This window comes from Neltuma alba, unplaced genomic scaffold (assembly GCF_004799145.2).
Source record: "Neltuma alba isolate B1F8T4 unplaced genomic scaffold, ASM479914v2 tig00013172_pilon, whole genome shotgun sequence".
Classification (NCBI taxonomy): Eukaryota; Viridiplantae; Streptophyta; class Magnoliopsida; order Fabales; family Fabaceae; genus Neltuma; species Neltuma alba.
The window spans coordinates 27,445-42,764 of NW_021637483.1; the positions used below are offsets into that span (position 1 = coordinate 27,445).

The window sequence follows — 15,320 nt, forward strand, 5'->3', positions numbered from 1 at the left end:
TTTAGTATACTAAATTAATCGGTGATTTATTCAACACCCTAAAACATTTTTCAGTGCTTAAAAGATACTTCAAGATGTTGGGTGCATTTTAATCCCTGTAAAAACTATGGACAATCAAACTAGGTAGTTAGAATTTTTGCGTGAAACATTGTACGAGGCCTAATTTTAGTTTAAATATGATTTTTAAACACATATACTCCTCCGGTCCTTAATATAAGACCTATTTAACTAATTTGATTAAATTAAGGAAGTTAAGTAAGTTAGTTAATTATAAAAAACATGACATTTTTTTTCAAAACACCATAATCATCTTCCTTAATATACTTCTTTCCTCACTTATTTGATTATGGTTGATGAAATATCCATAAGGATAATTTAGAAAAAATTGATAAATATGAAAAATAGCTCTTATATTTAGGATCAAAATCAACTCAATAATTAGGTCCTATATTAAGGATCGGAAGGGTAATATATACTTGTGTTAATTATAAAAATAATTACAGCCTAAGAAAAAGTATGGCTAATAATGGCCTAAGAAAAAAGGAGAGATGGGGAAATGGAGGCATCACGCGGGATGGGGGGAAAATCATTTAAAGTTACCTCTTTCCTACATAAAAAGAAGCCATTTGGGCACTGAGCATGAGGTGATCGTGCATGAATTCGATGAGCACCTCATGCGGACTCTGTCCCATAGGGAGCCATAGCGACAGAAGATTTTTGGGAAGTCTTATTGGTTTTGGTGCCATGATAAGAAATTATGGTGAGCCAAAGAAAAAGAAAGTAAAAGAAAGGAACTAGGCTTAGCCGTGGTGATTTTCAAGGTCAAAGTACTGAAAACCAAGTCGATTAATAAACTGATTAAAGATAGTAATTTGAATTACGATGATTTACTGAGGATCAGACCAATCATAATTAAGACAATATTTATAGCAAAAACATTAATCCACAAGTGTATAGAATATTCGTGTATAAACAATGCATGATCCAACAAATGTCATTTCAAGCTTAATAAAAGATATAAAATCTAACATGCATGATCGATCTGTCCAAAATTTGATCAGACTCACTAGTCAGACTGGGCAACTTGGGTTAGGTTTTAATATGATGAAGATTTCTATGTACCTACTGAAGGGATAGTTAATCATACTCTGAAAACCATTAATCTTATTATTTCAATTGATATGTAAACTTAATTTTGCTTATGATTTGTTTTGCCATGTCTCGTGTGTATTGCTTACTATTCTCTTTTTTTTTTGGCCTTTAATCTAGTACTGTTGACTGTCCTTGCTTCGTTTCTTTGAATGATATTTTCCTTTCCATTCAAAAGAAAGGGCAGTGGGATATAATGTGATAGAGGAGCATGGCATGATCAAGCATCAAAGGAAGACCAAAACACGGAGCGTGGAGCCCAAGCTAAAAGATGGAAGTCCAATATTCTAAAAGACCCATTACAAGGCATTGTAGGCCCAATGACAAGAGCAAAGACCAAATCTATGAAAGAGGCACTGAATTGTTTGATAAAAGATCTTAAAGAGTTAGAGCCCATTTATTTGGAAGAAGCATCCCTCAATCAGCCCATCAAGGGTCCAAACATGGTGATTACATTGTTAGAAGCCAAACAAGATGATGTACAAGGCCCATGTGCAGTCCAGATTGAAGAATTCACTCAAAATACCATGTGACAAGCATGTGCCTTGGAGGAGGAGCATAAGTGACATCCAAGAATATTCAAGAAGCATCAAGAAGGCATCTTTATGTATTAGTTATGGTTTAATTTCGTTTTTTTTAGGTTTCCATTTTTATTTGCATTAAATAAGGCCTTTTGGTCAAAGATTGCATAAGAATATTTTAGGTTAGTTTCCTATTTTTAGGTAGAAGTCTTTTTCTTCAAGAAAAGGTAATTTCCTATTTCCTTTAGCCTTAATTGGTGCCAACCAAGATAGTCAATCATCATTAAGGCACATTTATGGCATTTATGACCTAGGGCTTTTTTATTCTAGATTGTTCTTTGGTTGCCTATATAAGGCTACGTTTTTTGTAATTGGGGATCAGATTTGAATGAATGAATTTTAGAGAATTTTATTTCTCTTGAGTGAGCTTTGCTTGCCGCCTCGTATTCTCGTGGGAATACTCGACTGTATCAAGGACTGATCATCCTTGTGGTGTCTCCATGGCTAGGGTTGTAAGAGACAGGTTCTCTTAAGGTCTTACCTTTGATCGTTCGTCTAATTCCCTAACTTGTTTCTAGCCGATCCGTATCCGTCCCTCATATCATGATGTTTGAGAATTGTCATTTAGCAAAATGATGACTTGTTGGTCAGAAGTAAACTAAAGTGTGGTTGGGGATAATGATAAAGTTCCAAACTTAATTAATGCGACTTTTACTAGTCATTTTGAGTTTAGATTCCTTTCGGGTAATTAAATAATTCGTCACTTCCACATTAGTCTATAAGAATAAAAGGGTAGGAAAAAATAGATGCCTCACTGAGAAATACGGCACAATATGATGTTTACGCACTTTTAAAGTCTTCTTCACTATTGAAAGAGACGTACAAAGATAGTGCTTCTTGGCCAACCTTTGCATATAGGGGAAACGAAAATCTCATAGAAAAGAAGTCACCAATTATTAATCAATGGGATGACTAAGTCCAAATTACCTAATTGGATGGACTTGTCACCTTTCACTGAGCTTTGACTTATTGCAAAGGTTGCATGTGGTCTTGTTTTCGCCGTACAGAGACCCTGTCTCTTTGGCTTGATATAGAAAGGGTGCCACTAGAATTCTTTTTCATGTCTTGGCTCTTCCGCTTATATACTCCATCAGTTCAAATCACACACAATCTCTAAAAGGATTACATTTTCAACACTTCAATGGGTGCAAAAAAAAATGAGGGAAAGGCTGGGGAGTTCGACAAATTAATTAAATTACTTATAGCGACCTTAATTCAATCATTTCAAGTTTAGCTTTTTATATTTTATTTATAAGTTAATTACTTCAAACATGTTTCATCAAAACAGAAATAATAATAACAATAATAAAGGGAAAATTACAATCAGGTCCTACAGAAGATAATTAATTGAGAAAAAGTCCCTGAAAATCCCAAAATAATTCCTAAGTCCCTAGGGACTTGTGTGTAATAAATTGTAATTATGAAATTACTTACTTATCCCCATTAATTTTATTGGAGCAATTTATTTACAACCTCAATAGTGGCTGTTGACAACTTAAGAAGAACTTGTTGACAACCTCGGCAATGTCCCTCACAACTCACTCTGTGGAATGCCAGGGGCATTGCCGAGGTTGTTAACCACTTCTCCTCGAGTTCTCAATAACCACTATTGAGATTATAAATGAATTGCATTGGATTCAAATTAATAGGGGGAAATAGATAATTTCACAATTATAATCTATTACACACAGGTCCCTAGGGACTTAGGAATCATTTTGGGATTTCTAGGAACTTTTTCTAAATTAAATGTCTTCTATAGGACCTGAGTGTAATTTTCACAATAATAAAACCTCATTAACTACGCCATGAAAATAAATGAATGTAGTTTTTTTTTGGCCTGAAAATAAATGTAGTTATAATGAACTAATATTTTATACCCCGTATAGTCCTATTTATAAGCTTTAAATTTAAAAAAATATTTATTCTAATTTATAAGTTTCAAATTGGGTTTGTCTTAACATGTAATGTATTTTCTTAGTTTTACATTTAATTATCTATTATCTCTCATTTGTCATACTTTCTCTCATTATCTCTATATATTCTCTCTCATCATTTTTCTCATTTATTATAAGGCTATATTTGAAAACAAAAGTTTATTTCTCACTTATTTATTATTTTTAACTAATTTTAACAAATTTTTGTTGTACGTAATTTGAAGTTTGTCATAATGACGGGATAGAGTAAAAAAGTTAAGTTTGAGTATTACTGCCAATATAAAAAATTTAGTAACAACTCATTCTATCATACTAAATAGTAAATACCAAGCAGTTCAAGAAAAAATGATAATAATCACAACAATTTCGTTGACTAATTGCCTCATTGCTTTCTTTATCATCTGCAAAATTACGCTACCTTGCTTATATTAATTCATTCCCCTGGTCTCCACAAATCATGCATTTTTCCAACATTAATAAGGTAAAAGGACTACACTAATTTCATGGGAAGAAATTATGTTTGGTGGACCAATTACGGGTACGTGGAGGTACAATATTTCCGTTTTGATTTGTGATGTACATTTTCTTAGATGGAAAAACCATTATGCCTTCCGTCCTACGTCGAAGGGAGCTGTCTCATCTCATCAACATGTATTTTCACATTGGAAGAATCATTGTGAGATGATAAAAGAAAATATACATATATATTTACATCATTATAAGAAAAGAAAATACTTACATCAAATTTTTTACGTTATATTTGTTATATCAAGTTTTTCAATCACATGAATATGTATCGTATATATTTTTTCATATGGGTTTAATAATTTAATGAAAATGCTGGTAAAAAAATAGTTTAATGATAATATTTTAAAAATAGTAGACACGGTTTAATTTGATCGAAAAACTGCACATAATGGACCAAAGAAAAAAAAACTTATTGTAAGTCTTGTCCTATTAAAATTTTCAAATATAAGAGAATAGTTTGAATCTTGTCTTTATTTTTTATCCCACAATTCGTCATTCAATTGTTAAAATAACTTTTGATAATTATATTTCTGATTATCTTTTTTAAGACGCACAAGATTTCTCCATTTATATTTAATTAGTTGTCAGTTTTGTTTGGAAATTGACATGAAAGGAGAGGAAAGACAGTCTCATCTACGTCTGAAGATAACTGATGACGTCCAGATTACCGTCTTCTTGACTTTTCTTTCCATGATGTCAACATTATTATTGGCTAGAGTATATATTTGGTCTTTTAATATGTAAGATTTCAGTTTTGTTCTGTAACCTTAAAAAAAATATTTTTAGTCCTTTAACTCCAAAACTTTTAACAAAAAAAAAATGATGATATTAATTTCTTGAATACTGATAAAACTTTATTAAATGCTAAGCTATTTATGCCGGGGGATAGAAATCAAGTTCTAAACTCAATTATAAGTAGTGAAAGGTTCGTCGATGCAATTTTTCTCTTAACATTTCACAAGACGCTACTTAATATATAAAACTCTAATTCACATGTTGTAACTTATTCGTATAAAAACTCTTTAATTTATTTAATTACAGATGATTGAAAAGGTATTAACAAGTAATTAGAGCCTTGAGTTCGGCCCAAAAAAATTAGAGTCTTGAGTTAATTATAATTGCATTACAAAAATAAATTAAAAGGGAAGCTGATTATAGCTTTTATGAAATGCTAAGGAAATCATCACCCCAAACATTTCACTTCTTATTTTAGAATGTTATTCATTTTGTTATTTTTATCTAGTTTAATTTATCCTTTTATTTTGGCTTAATTCAAATTAAGGGGTCCCCGTTACTTTCGGTATTTATCAATTATATGAATAACAAACTTTTCGTGAGAGAAGAAAACGCTATTGTTCGTTAGTTATATTTATAATCCGACACACACACACACGCAAACCATATCATAATTCACAAAAGCTAATCATGAGTATATTGAGATGCATGAATTATATAAAACCACTCCATATATGTTTTACTCACAGTAGTGTTACACAGGAAATCAAAATATACACACATACATATATCATAATTATATTTTTTCTCTTTGGGACAACATAGTAATTTTTCCTATAGCTACCGAGGATATTGCTCTGAAACTGAAAGCTGATTTACTGATCCGGCTGATTTGATTCCTGGTAAACTTCTCCAGATATAAAATGAAGGTTCTGAAGGAACAGGAAGAGTGATGGAATGAGTACTCAGCATTGGAACAATGGAAGCCATTGTTGGCCTGTGTTCTGCATTTTCTTGAACACACAGTAACCCTATGTGGATGCATCTCATTATTTCACTTCTTGACCCAGCATCCTCCATCAACGTTGGATCCACAATATTTGCCAATGTCCCTTTTGTCCAGTTTTTCCAAACCTGAAACAACTTGTTCGATAATTAGCTACTACCACATCCAGTTTTTTTTTTTTTTCAGTTAAACATTATTGAGAAATTCATGGCTAGTTTTGACTTTAGTACTAAAATTAGATTTAGATGGATAAAGGTCATGTACTTACCGCGCTTACTACGTGCTCCTCATTTTCTCCATTCTGAAATCGACAGTTTTTCTGGCCACTTATAATTTCTAAAACCAATACTTCAAAACTGAAGACGTCTGATTTAGTTGAAAACATTCCATTCATCACGTATTCTGGTGCCATGTATCCACTGTCAGATATTTTATAAGAATAATGAGTATATTTAAATTTGATTAGTCAAGTGATGTCTCCGCTGGCAAAGAAAAAAACAAGGTCAAGTTATATCTCCAGTGTTATAACACTAATCTAATAAATCAATAAACTTACTAGGTCCCAACAACTGTACTTGTCTTGGCTTGAGTTTGATCTACCACAAATAATCTTGCCATACCAAAGTCTGATATTTTAGCATTCATCTCTTCATCTAAAAGCACGTTGCTTGCTTTGAGATCACGATGAACAATTCTTATTCGAGAATCATGATGAAGGTATACAAGGCCTTTGGCAATGCCTTCTATGATTTTGTAGCGCTTTTCCCAATTCAATTTCACCCGTTTGACGGAATATACATAAATACACACGTTACAAGGTGACTTCTATATATCTAGTGGTGCTTTGAATTCGACTTGTCTAAAAGAAGTCAAAGAAACTTGGCAATAGGGTAATCTGAAATCAGAAGAAATAGATGACATTACAGAATCAAACACTAATATTGACTTACCAAACATGAAGCAGTCAAGGCTTTTGTTGGAAACAAACTCGTAAATAAGGAGCTTTTCTTTTTTTTTGAGACAAAAACCAAGTAACCTCACTAAATTCCGATGCTGTAGCTTGGCCACCAGCAACACTTCATTCTTAAACTCCATTTCACCTTGCCCAGAATCTCTACTCAACCTTTTTACAGCGATCTCTTGTCCATTATATAACCTGCCTTGAAATTATGTATTTAAAAAAAAAAATCAAATACATGAGTTTTGATATAATATAAAATACAGGCACTGGAATATTCCGTTTGAATAATATTTAATTTAGTGCTGTATAATTTAATTTCTTACCAAGCAAACAGGTCCGAATCCACCCTGTCCAAGCTTATTTGCATCAGAAAAATCATTCGTTGCCGCTCTGGTGGTTTCAAAGTCCATTTGCAATGACTCAACGGTCATGATTTCATCTTCATCTTCTCCAGCTACGTTACGCATGGCAGCGCAAGTATATGTACGTAAGAAGGTTAAAACGACATAAGAAAATATTTTTCAACTAAAATAATGTTGGCCATGATTTTCCAAGACTCCTTGTTTTGTATGTTTTTATTAAATATCACTTCTCTATACTTTAATATTTTATATTGAATTGAGATTTATACGTATAATCAATCAATGTTTCAACTCAATTATAAATCAATCTCAGTTGTAACACAGTCCTTATAATTTTGACTAGGTTATTACTCAATCTCTATAATTTAACAATTTATTAAAAAATTAGTCCACATATTTTAGAAAAATAAAATTAATATTTCTTGAAGTTTAGGGCAATGGTTGTGACTCAGGAATTGAGTTGCAGTCGAGTCAAAACTTTAGGGAGTCACTTGAACCCATTTAATGTATAAAAACTAAGTCAAGCTAAAACTATGAACCCATTTAACAGATAAAAGATTAATTTTTCGTAATTTATAATACGTTGACTTACTTCGGATAGTGTTCTTTAACCTCCTGGCTTTAATGATAACGATGAAGATGACCAGTGCGATGAACGCAACAGTTGACACAACTATGGCAACAACAATTCCTGTTGTGTTTCTCTTTCCTGTACAGGAAAAAAAAAAAAGATTTTCTGCTCACAAGTATAACATGTAAATCAGAGATTGCCACATTCAAGCAAATTCTAGAGAGATATGTAAGTTGCTAGAGATTGACTCTGATCATCTTTTACCCCCGTGTGTGTGTGTGTGTGTGTGAGAACTGCATGCAAATATTGATACCTTTCTTGGGTGCCGTTGGAGGAGCAATTGGCGGAAGAGGAGACGGCGACGACTGTAATGATATGAATGGTTGTGCAGCCGCAAGATCAAAGAAGAGGTAAGTCTCATATACAATGCTGCAACTGGGTCGCACCACTCCGCCACCTTTCATTCCATTGCAACATTTCGGAATTTCCGAGATTGCTACATTCAAGCAAGCTCTGCAAGCGTTCTGTGACAAGTCTGGCGTGCACTGTACTAGACCATATATCGTCTGATTGCTCGGACCTGTCGCATTCGCCACCGCGAACTTCCGAATAGAGTTGCCTGAAGAAGCCTTGTCTCTTAAAGATTCATCATCTTTGTCACCACGCTCTTGAACTGGTCTTTCTCCAACACATCATGTGTGTCCGACCAGTAGAAATATGGCGATGTTTCCATGAGACCGAATATGGTTCGGTTGGACTATCGCAGGAAGCAGTTATCGTACCAGCCGATCGCCTCCTTCACATTAGGGCACACCTGGAGAAGGACAACCCTTGAATCTGCGAGACAACTGCGACAATCTGGTTCCTTAACATCTCCTCGGCAGAGTGCGATGGCGTTAACCCTGCAGATTTACTGCCGGAAGAGAAGTTGTAGAAGCCATAGTCGATTTGCGTGTTGGAGATATACATCAAAAGGTTTTTGAGATTAGTCTGAAAGGTACTGTTGCTATCATCAGTAGTCCCAGTACAGTTGAATTTTAAGAAGTTTGATTGGGCAATAGTGCCGTGATGAGACATTAGCGTTAGGTCAAGGAGAAAGAAGAGCCTCATTGTGACAATGGTAAGAACTAAGAGTAGTAGTGAAAGTGTTTGAGATTTGGTGACGAGGTTTGTGTTGTGTTGTTTCTATTTATAAGATATTATCTCTGGGCCCTAAATTAATCAATTAAATCTTATACTGCCTTTAGTTCTAACTATAAAATCTTATTTGCAAATTATAAATAAGGTCTTATAATTAAAACCGGAGGTAACATTAAGGACGTGAGGCAATATATCGTAAATGCCTCTGTCTCCACATAACCCTGTGGTTGGGGAGATCAAGCATTGACTAAGTCCAACCTTTCTAGAGTTTACCTTAATTTTCCTTTTAAATGTTATATTTGTGTGTATTAATTCCGGATACTTATTATAAACATGTAATAACAACTTTATATAAATTAATAAAATTAGTTAAAATTAGATTTTTTTGCAAAATTTTAAAATTATCATCCGTAAAAGTTATTAGTTAGAATGAAGACTTTGATTAATTAGTCACCAAGTTTTATAATTAGTTAGAAATGCAATGTGTAAAAGATTGATACTTTAGACAAAATATATTAATTATATTTCAAATATATTAATTATATTATGAAATATGTTAGCAATCTCGATAATAAGCGCGGACACACATTATTGTATGGGGATCTAGCTAGTATTATTATAATTTATTGCATGTGGTTGCTATGTTTAACAGAAGATTTTGTTTATTTGTTTCAATAATACATAAAAATATTTTAAACATCAATAAAATGAGGTTCTGACTTGTGAAAGATAAATCAACAATCAAAATTAAAATCATTTCAAATATTCATTGTCACACAAAAACTAGGACTAATCTACATATTTGAAAACTAAAAGTGTCCTTTTATGTTTTATTTTACATGAGATTTCATTTTGATCTCTTAATTCTATAAGCTATCTTTTCATTTTTTTTAACCCGAATGCACTTTACAAAAAATATTCAGATACTGAAATTTTAAACACCAACAAAAGGTTCAAAAAAAATTATCATATTAATTATAATTTTCAAAATAATATTATTTGTCACAAAAATCAACATTTGTGACTAATGAAGTTAGGCTTAGATAACCGAAAAAAATCTTTTTAAAAATTAAGGGATCAAACTTAAATCTTATATAGAGTTAGAGAATTAAATGAGTGTTACATATTTTAAAATATTAATGAGTAACCATTTACGCATGTATTGATAACAAACACAAATGTCACTAGTAAAAATAGGAGAAAAAGATAAAAAGGAAAAAATTTGGCGAAATTTGAGTGGTTACAAATTCATCATATCCTTTATTCGAACTGGGGGAAAGTAGGATAATAACAAATGTAAAATTGTATAGAAAAAAATTATAAAATTCACTTATAATTCTTAAACAAACTCGAGTGATATTAATAAATTCGTATGAATAAATAAGATTCCTTTTGTCCTTCCACTAAATGAGATCCAAGGTTGCTCAAAAGAGAACCAATTCACCTCTTATCTTCATTGCTAGATTAATTTAAACGGTCAAAATTTAATATCATGTAAAAACATTATTATAACATTGAATAATCTATATAATTAAACTATTAAAATATTACCTATCAAAACTACAAGGGATAAAAAAATCAACAAAAATATTCACCCGTAAAAATCATATTTTAACAGTATAAAATTATTTATATATATTTTTTATCAAAAAAATTTATTTATATATTTTTTGTTATTTCATAATATAATATTTTTTATAAGATATTAGATCTCAATTACTCCTTCTGATCATTTTATAAGAGCCTGATAACTAAATTATTTGGTTTAAGAAAATAGTTAAATTGAGTTAAAAGTAATAATATGTAATAAATGAACTTTTTTTAAGCATACCCTTATTTATAATTACAAGAGATAAAACATATGGAGGAGAATGTAGTAAACATTTTAATTAGTGCAATATATAAAATTAATTAGGAAAAAAATTAAAAAAAACATTAGACATTTTAACAAACATAGGTGTAATCTTTTAAAAAAAACCAAGATAATTCAAATTTTAAGCTATTATAAAAACGACATGAGGAAGTATTTAAATTTCATCTAATGACAGAGATAAAAAGTGGAGGGGGAGGGAAGTTGAAAGGTTTCCAATGTTGATTGTAAGTGCTACTTCTGTCTTATTTATAAGTTCCAAATTTAGGAAGGAGTATAATCCATTTTATAAGTTTCAATTTGAATTTGTTTCAATATTTAATGTATTTTTTAATGTTATTCTAAATTATTTTTCTCTTGTCATATTTTGATTTCTCATACATTCTATTTCATTATTTTTCTTATTTATTATAAAAATATATTTCTAATTCAGTTATTATTTTTAACTAATTTTAATTAATTATTTGTTATTCAGTGACTTTTCTTTCCGATAAAATTGTCTCCTATGTGACCTTCCCAATTTATTGCGCTTTTGACGGACAAGGACGACCTAGTCAGTAGTCAATAATCCATAATCCATGAGAAAAAGACAAGGGTAAGGACGGCCCCGTCTTACACGCCATATGAGGAATCTGCACAAGTCTATCTAGTTTTTTTTTTTTTCCAAAAGAAAAAATCATTTTCTGGGTGAAAGGTAATTTTGTTCTCAAAATATTCACACACAAAAATTATAAATATATTAAAAAATTTATTCAATGTGGTCCTAAAAGTATTGAAAAATGAATGATATCGCCATATTTCAGTTAATATCAATTTTTTAACTGAAAAGGTGACAATATTGTTTTTTTTTTTATGTTTTTACTCTTCCTGGGTGATTTTTTTTTTTTACCATTCCTCCTAAATGATATTAAGTTTAGAAAAAAAAAATTGTAGATACATACAGTTCCTTAATACTATTTTTCGTACTAAATATAATAATTAGTTTGAGATTTAATTTGGTTCTGAATATAAAAACTTAATCTATTTTATTTTCCATATTTATTTATTTATTTTCTCAAAATAGTCCCCATTATGATTTTACGTGTTTTTTCCCACAATAATTATGATTACTTTTTGATCAACTCACCAAAATTATGATTATACAAGTTAGAGAATTTTTATTATTCTAATACAAATGATTAACAAAAGTATTTTAAGAAAAACAACACATATCTATTACAAATAACCAACTTAACTATTTTTTTTAATATTCATGAATTAGTTATCTAACTCTCATATTAAAAATTGAAGGTAGTAGTTTCCAACTAAAAATCACCCTTGACTTTCTTTTTTTTCCAGTAGGGTCTATCTATTCTTTCGGAACGAGTTTCAGTGCGAAGCGGCTTGATAAGCACAAGGAGCTCATCACCGCAACGCACCGTTTCATTAAAGTTCGAATTGATCTTCACCGTTGGATGATGAGCAACATAAAATGCTGAAGGTGTGGGCGATTTCAATCCTCTCTCTTCGTTCCCCCTTCTTCTTCGGCATCATCTTCATGTGCAGGTAAACACCTGATCAATAATCTCAGCAAGATGCTTCAGGAGGTGCCTATAAAGAGTAGGTTTTGAAGGATCTTGCTTGATAGTTGGGGTGTAAAGTGCTGCGACTTTGACTTCTCTGACTTGAAAAATTCATTGCCTTGATCTTTTAGAGACATTTGTTTTTTTTAATTTAGCTCCTGCTTCTGCTGAGACAGTCGCCATTGGTATTTTTCCTTTTTTTTTTTAATGAAAAGGCAAAATGCATTAATTAAATAGAGATACAGATTTAAAGGTTCACTACACTAGAAAAAAACAGGACTAACCGAAGCAGCTACTTTAAAAAGATCAAAAGTAAAAGTCTAAGAGCTGCAGAAAGTCCGAGACGATAACATCCCGTGATTGTGCTTTGCGGCAGATTGAGACTTGCTTTTTGATTGAGAAAATATCCCTTTTTTTTTTGAATGGCTGCCTCCTGAAAAGGAGAGTTGGTATCCAAACCAAACCTGCCCTTAAACAACAGCGGAGGAGGTTTCTGTTGAAACATTCGAGCTTTCCCCAGGGGACTTCGATCGAAGACTGGCCCTGGTATTTTTCTTCGATGAGGAAGAGAAGCGAAAATTTGGAACTTGCATATTATTAAAATAGAAAAAAATAGAACTTGCCTTGAATGGAGGGAACTTCGTTGACTTTATCTCAGAGAACGACGTCGCATGGCAATTAAATAGAGGGAACTCGTCCTTGACTTTGTTAAAACGGTGCGCATAAATGATGAGCTCTCAGTGCTCACCGTCTTGCTTAGCACCGAAATTGGGTCCCATTTCAAGGTGCTTCCATTTATATAACAGAAAAAGTGTATTGTTTATAGTGAAAAGGAGAGCAAGCCACGGAAACATCTAGTGTGCATAATTAATGAGCTCACATGACAGATAATTAATACTGGTATTAAAATAAAACCAAATCTTGAAGACAAGAATAAACAATACTTAAGATTTATATACTACCTTCAGTCTTAATTATAAGATATCATTTATAAACTATAAACGAGATTTTATAATTAAGACCGGAGATTATATAGTTCATAATGTTAATACCTAAAATGTTAAGAATAGTTTGATCAAATATTATAAAAATGTATTAAGACTAATAGTAATACTGATATCCTTTTTCTTATTATTATTGCCTATTTTTCTAATAAGATAAGAGTACTGTTTTTATTCTAGGGTAATAATTAAAATAGAACACACTTATACCATTTTGAAGTAAAATTATAACCTTAATAAATATGGTAAATGTTTGTTTAAATATTATAACAGTACTCTCATCTTTGGCCAACCAAAAAACTCCTATCAATTTCTTTTTAAATATCAATTGCCAGCCATAAGAGGTATAGATTATGCGAGCTAATTTCAGCCAAAAGGACCATGTGAAATGAGGATTGGAACCCTTTAGTTGAGCTTTCTCATTTAAGTCTCAATTAACGGATATTAACTATTAGATGCCCTCTAATAGTGTTGACATAAAGATCTTTATTTATTTTTTTAAAAAAAAAATAAATTTGTAATTCCCTCCAAAGTTATCAAATTCATGAGTTTAAATACACTTGTGATAAATATGTGAACTCAAATTATAAACTCGAATCATAAAATTGTAAAAATTTACTTTTATTAATAAATTAGTATTAAAAATATAAAATTAAATAATTAAAATATAAAAAATAACAACAATATTATTTACATATATTTTAAATCCAAATAATTGAAATTAAATTTATTAACGTTCACAATATGCCATATTTAACAAAAAATTTTTTTACAAATTCATATATATATAAAGTTATTAAACATAACCAAATTAAAAAATTAACACAAATTTAAGTGTAAGGTGACATGATTTTATAAGCTGGAAACGTAAAAACAGTAAACTCAGTAAGCAAACTCTTAAGTTTAACCTAGTTTATAATTATCATGAGTTTAAGAGCAAGTCGATATAACTTTATAAGCTGAAAATTTTAAAATATTAAACTCGGATAGTCAATTCTTTGAGTTTAACAGCAATGATCCCCCCTCAACACTATTAGATATCATGATATATATGATGATTAATATCTATCAATTAATTGTTTCACCTGCGAAAGCCTCTATTCAGGGATCCAAATTCGTGAAATCAAATAACATTTATACGCATTAAAAAGATACCTCCACATGATCTGACGCATGCTACGTGGGGTTAACTCAAGTGGTCAGAGTGAGGTGAGGTGTAGATATAAATATACAATGGTCAAGAGTTCAAACCTCTGAATTTTTTTTGAAAAAAATAATCTAACACACATTAAAGTAGCACCGAATATGTTTATAAAATAGCGAATAAATACCGAATATGGTCAGGAGTAATCGATAAAAGTACGATTAATAGCTCAGAAGAGTATATCGGGCCCAAAAAAAAAAAAAGCTCATAAGAGTATAAATTTCATTGCGAATGTCAGAATCTCAGTGATAGGTATTCTGCAATTACTTCTCCAAACATTCTTTTGAGTTTTGAATTTGCGTTTATCCAAGGCACCTAAATTCTTATCCTGTTTAAAATAAAAAAAAAAGACAGTATCCTTAGAATATGGAGGGGTTAAGTTTCTGGTCCAGTCTTCGTATATTTTTAGGATTCCTAGTATTAGAATAAAACAATCCCAAATTCAGCTCTTCGACTATCGTTCAACCTCAAATTCCAAAAACACATCCGTATCCATTGACCTAACTTCCTAAACCATTATTCTTCTTATCATCCATGGATCAAAACTGATTCTCCTTTTCGTCCATCCGTCTCCAATTAATTTTTCCCAGAAAAAGTAAAAGTCTAAGGCTTAGATGATATTCAGTTTGTGACAAAATATTATCATCATCATAATGATCCCAATCAATCACCCTAAGCCATATGGCCGTTGTCTTCACAACAGCTTCTGATAAAAA

At 31.3% G+C, this 15,320-nt stretch overlaps 1 pseudogene; it reads right to left on the bottom strand.

Annotated features, from left to right (window-relative positions):
* Nucleotides 1-5,767: 5,767 nt before the first annotated feature.
* On the bottom strand, nt 5,768-8,904 carry LOC114735030 (cysteine-rich receptor-like protein kinase 26; annotated as a pseudogene).
* Between the last annotated feature and the right edge of the window lie 6,416 nt (nt 8,905-15,320).